Raw genomic sequence first — 6,293 nt, forward strand, 5'->3', positions numbered from 1 at the left:
GGGATGGAGGAAGATTTACCAAGTTAATGGAGAGCAAAAAAAATCAAAAGTTGCAATTCCATCTCTGATAAAATAGACTTTAAAGCAACAAAGATCAAAAGAGACAAAGAAGGCCATTACATAATGGCAAAAGAATCAATACAACAAGAAGAGCTAACGATCCTAAACATATATGACCCAATGCAGGAGCACCCAGATACATAAGGCAAGTTCGTAATGACTTACAAAAGGACTTAGACTCCCACACAATAATAGTGGGAGACTTTAACACTCCAATGTCAATATTAGACAGATCAACCAGACAGAAAATCAACAAGGATATCCAGGGCTTGAACTCAGACCTGGAGCAAGCAAACCTGATACACATTTACAGAACTCTCCACCCAAAATCCACAGAATACACATTCTTCTCAGCACCACATCACACCTACTCTAAAATTGACCACATAATTGGAAGTAAAGCACTGCTCAACAAATGCAAAACAACTGAAATCATAACAAACAGCCTCTCAGACCATAGTGCAATCAAGTTAGAACTCAGAATTCAGAAACCAACCCAGAACCACACAGCTTCATGGAAACTGAACAACTGGCTCTTGAATGTTGACTGGATAAACAACGAAATGAAGGCAGAAATAAAGAAGTTCTTTGAAACCAATGAGAATGAAGACACAACGTGCCAGAACCTCTGGGACACATTTAAAGCAGTCTCTAGAGGAAAGTATATAGCAATAAGTGCCCATATGAGGAGAATGGAGAGATCCAAAATTGACACCCTATCATCAAAATTGAAAGAGCTAGAGGAGCAAGATCAAAAAAACTCAAAACCCAGCAGAAGACAAGAAATAACTAAGATCAGAGCTGAACTGAAGGAGATTGAGACACGAAAAACCCTCCAAAAAATCAATAAATCTAAGAGCTGGTTTTTTGAAAAGATCAACAAAATAGACAGACGACTAGCCAGATTGATTAAAAATAAAAGAGAGAACAACCAAATAGATGCAATAAAAAATGATAAAGGGGAAATCACCACAGATTCCACAGAAATTCAAACCATCATCAGAGAATATTACAAACAACTCTATGCACATAAACTAGTAAACCTGGAAGAAATGGATAAATTCCCGGATTCCTGTGTCCTCCCAAGCCTAAACCAGGAGGAAGCTGAAACTATGAATAGACCAATAACAAGGTCTGAAGTTGAGGCAGCAATTAAGAGCCTACCACACAAAAAAAGCCCAGGTCCAGATGGGTTCACAGCCGAATTCTACCAGACACACAAGGAAGAGCTGGTACCATTTCTTCTAAAACTATTTCAAACAATCCAAAAAGAGGGAATCCTTCCCAAATCATTTTATGAGACCAACATCATTCTGATACCAAAACCTGGCAGAGACCCAACAAGAAAAGAAAACTTCAGGCCAATATCCATGATGAACATAGATGCAAAAATCTTCAATAAAATATTGCCAAGCCGATTGCAACAGCAAATCAAAAAACTTATTCATCATGATCAAGTAGGATTCATCCCAGGGATGCAAGGCTGGTTCAACATACACAAGTCTATCAACGTAATTCACCACATAAACAGAACCAAAAACAAAAACCACATGATTATCTCAATTGATGCAGAGAAGGCATTTGACAAAATTCAACAGCCCTTTATGCTAAAAACCCTCAATAAACTCGGTATCGATGGAACGTATCTCAAAGTAATAAAAGCTATTTATGACAAACCAACAGCCAATATCATCCTGAATGGGCAAAAACTGGAAGCATTCCCTTTGAAATCTGGCACTAGACAAGGATGCCCTGTGTCACCACTCCTATTCAATATAGTACTGGAAGTTCTAGCCAGAGCAATCAGGCAAGAAAAAGAAATAAAGGGTATTCAAATAGGAAAGGTGGAAGCCAAATTGTCTCTATTTGCAGAAGACATGATAGTATACATAGAAGACCCCATTGCCTCAGCCCCAAAACTTCTGAAACTGATAAGCAACTTCAGCAAAGTCTCAGGATATAAAATCAATGTGCAAAAATCACAAGCATTCGTCTACACCAATAACAAACTTAAAGAAAGCCAAATCAAGAGCGAACTGCCATTCGCAATTGCTACAAAAAGAATAAAATACCTTGGAATACAACTCACAAGGAACGTAAGGGACCTCTTCAGGGAAAACTACAAACCACTGCTCAGCGAAATCAGAGAGGACACAAACAGATGGAGAAACATTCCATGTTCATGGTTAGGAAGAATTAATATCGTGAAAATGGCTATACTGCCAAAAGTAATTTACAGAATCAACGCTATCCCCATCAAGCTACCGTTGACTTTCTTCACAGAACTGGAAAAAACCACCATGAACTTCATATGGAACCAAAAGAGAGCCCGCATAGCCAAGTCAATTCTAAGCAAAAAGAACACAGCGGGGGGCATCACACTACTGGATTTCAAACTATACTACAAGGCTACAGTAATCAAAACAGCATGGTACTGGTACCAAAACAGAGATATAGACCAATGGAACAAAACAGAGGCACCGGAGGCAACACAACATACATACAACTATACAATCTTTGATAAACCTGACAAAAACAAGCAATGGGGAAAGGATTCCATGTTTAACAAACGGTGTTGGGAAAACTGGCTAGCCATGTGCAGAAAGCAGAAACTGGACCCCTTCCTGACACCTTACACTAAAATTAACTCCAGATGGATTAAAGACTTAAATCTAAGACCTGGCACCATAAAAACCCTAGAAGGAAATCTAGGCAAAACTATCCAGGACATAGGAGTAGGCAAGGACTTCATGAACAAAACACCAAAAGCATTGGCAACAAAAGCCAAAATAGACAAATGGGACCTAATCAAACTCCACAGCTTCTGCATGGCAAAAGAAACAGTCACTAGAGTGGATCGGCAACCAACAGAATGGGAAAAAATTTTCGCTGTCTACCCATCTGACAAAGGGCTGATATCCAGAATTTACAAAGAACTCAAATGGATTTACAGGAAAAAAACAAACAAGCCCATTCAAAAATGGGCAAAGGATATGAACAGATACTTTACGAAAGAAGACATATATGAGGCCAACAATCATATGAAAAAATGCTCATCGTCACTGGTCATCAGAGAGATGCAAATCAAAACCACATTGAGATACCATCTCACGCCAGTTAGAATGGCGATCATTAAAAAATCTGGAGACAACAGATGCTGGAGAGGATGTGGAGAAAAAGGAACACTTTTACACTGTTGGTGGGAGTGTAAATTAGTTCAACCATTGTGGAAGACAGTGTGGCGATTCCTCAAGGCCTTAGAAATAGAAATTCCATTTGACCCAGCAATCCCATTACTGGGTATATATCCAAAAGACTATAAATCATTCTACTATAAGGACACATGTACACGAATGTTCATTGCAGCACTGTTTACAATAGCAAAGACCTGGAATCAACCCAAACGCCCATTGATAATAGACTGGATTGGAAAAATGTGGCACATATACACCATGGAATATTATGCAGCAATCAGAAATGATGAGTTCGTGTCGTTTGTAGGGACATGGATGAATCTGGAGAACATCATTCTCAGCAAACTGACACAAGAACAGAAAATGAAACACCGCATATTCTCACTCATAGGTGGGTGATGAAAAATGAGAACACATGGACACAGAGAGGGGAGTACTAAACACTGGGGTCTATTGGGGGGAAAAAGGGAGGGCCAGTGGGAGGGGGAGGTGGGGAGGGATAGCCTGGGGAGAAATGCCAAATGTGAGTGAAGGGGAGAAGAAAAGCAAAGCACACTGCCATGTGTGTACCTACGCAACTGTCTTGCATGCTCTGCTCATGTACCCCAAAACCTATAATCCAATAAAAAATTAAAAGAAAAAGAAAACAAGTTTTCTTTTTGAAACAATTATGTGAAATGTATGGCTGGTTTTGATGAAAAGCAGCTATTTGCCTTTTTTTTCCTTTGAGCTTTGAAGCTAGTGCATTGAAAAAATGCACCCTTACCCCCCTTTGGAATGCTGTGTTAATGTAGTATAATAATTACTGTTTTTGTAACTTTTTCTGGTAATGTCCTTCCCTGATTCTTCTAAATTGTCTTCCCCCAAGTTTTGTATTTGTTTGTATTGTTAGTCTGTTTTTAAATGTTTCGCCTGGTTTCTCTTCAATTATTTGTGTATATAAACTGATCTTGATGATACTGTACATAGCTATTTGAAATGCCAGAATGACTTCTGACATTCCAAGTTTTTCACAAAATATATTTTATCTGTGATTAGCCATTTGACTAATAATACTGGCTAATAGATGTCGAAAAAGATTGTCTATTGTTTTTCTCATTAATTTTGGTGTAAAACATGTTTGCACTTGTCTTTGACTTGTGTTTTATTAAGATGGATAGGCATATTAAAAGTCACTCTGAGCTAAAAAAAAAAAAAAAAAAAGAAAAAAAGAATAGTCATTGTTTTAAGTGCGTGCATTGGATGGTTAGGAATTTTTTTCTTTTTTAAAGGAAGAAAGAGAAAGAGAAAGAGATAGGAGGAGAGAGAACAGGAGTCTTGTTCTATTGCCCAGGCTGGAATGCAATCTAAAAATAGGTATTAAAAACCTCTTATATGCCAATAATTGTGCTTAACAGTGGAGACAGAAAGGAATAGGGGAAGAAAATAACAAACAGCCAACAAATATGTCATTTAAGTCTGTGAAATGCTATGCAAATGCTGAAGAATGATTTACTTCCAATTATGTGGCCACTTTCAAAATAGGTGTAATGTGATACTGAGCAAAATGTATGTTCTGTAGACCTGGGGTGAATAATTCTATAAATATTCACTGAGTTTACTTGTTCCAGGTCTGAGTTCAAATCACAGATGTTCCTGTTAATTTTCTATCTCATTGATCCGTCGAATATTAACAATGTGGTGTCAAAGTTTCCCGCTATTATTGTGCAGGAGTTCAAGTCTCTTTATAAGTCATTAAGAACTTGTCTTATGTATCTGGGTGTTCCTATATTGGGTGCATATATATTTATGATCATTGATTCCTGTTGTTGCATTGATCCTTTTACCATTATGTAATGTCCTTCTTTGCTTCTTTTAGTCTTTGTTACTATTAAAGTCTATTTTGTCAGAGACAAAAGTTAAAACGCCCATCTTTTTTTCTCTCTACATTTGATTGATAGGTCTTCCACCAACCCTTTTTCTGAGTCTTTGTGTGTCCTTGCTTATGAGATGGATCTGGATACAGCATGCCAATGGGTTTTGACTTTTTTATTCAATTTGCCTGTCTGTGTCTTTGATTGGGGCATTTAATCCATTTTAATTTAGGATTAATATTGATATTTGTGAGTTTAAAATTGTTGTTAAATGCTCACTGACTATTTTGCCCATTAGTTGATATAGATTCTTCATTATGGAGATACTCTTTACCTTTTGGTATGTTTTTGGGATGACTGACACTGGTTGTTCCTTTCTGTGTATAGTGCTTCTTTCAGAAGCTCTTGTAAAGCAGGCCTGGTGGTGATGAAATTTCCGAGTGCTTGCTTGTTTGTGAAAAATTTTATTTTTCCTTCATTTATGAAGCTTAGTTTGGCTGGATATGAGATTCTGGGTCGAAAATTCTTTTCTTTGAGGATATTAAATATTGACCCCCCACTCTCTTCTAGTTTGTAGGGTTTCAGCTGAGAGATCTGCTGTGAGTCTGATAGCCTTCCCTTTATGGGTGACCTGACCTTTCTCCCTAGCTGCCCTTAGAATTTTCTCCTTATTTCAGCCCTGGTGAATCTAATGATTATGTACCTTGGGGTTGCTCTACTTGAGGAATATCTTTGTGGTGTTCTCTGTATTACCTGGAGTTGAGTATTGTCCTGCATTACTAGGTTAGGAAAGTTTTCCTGAATAATATCCTGAAGAATATTTTCCAGCTTGGATTCATTCTCTTCATGACATTCAGGTACACCTATCAAATGTAATTAGGTCTTTTCACATAGTCCCATATTTCTTGGAGACTTTGCTCATTCCTTTTTACTCTTTCTTCTCTAATCTTGTCTTCTCACTTCATTTCATTAAGTTAGTCTTCGACCTCTGATATCCTTTCTTCTGCTTGATCAATTCGACTGTTAAAACCTGTTCATACTTCACGGAGTTCTTGTATTGTATTCTTCAGTTCTATTAATTCACTTATATTCCTCTGTAAATTGTCTATTCTCATTAGGATTTCATTAAACCTTTTTTCAAGGTTCTTAGTTTCTTTACATTGGGCTAGAACATGTTCTTTTAACT

Source organism: Callithrix jacchus, chromosome 1, assembly GCF_049354715.1.
Source record: "Callithrix jacchus isolate 240 chromosome 1, calJac240_pri, whole genome shotgun sequence".
NCBI lineage: Eukaryota > Metazoa > Chordata > Mammalia > Primates > Cebidae > Callithrix > Callithrix jacchus.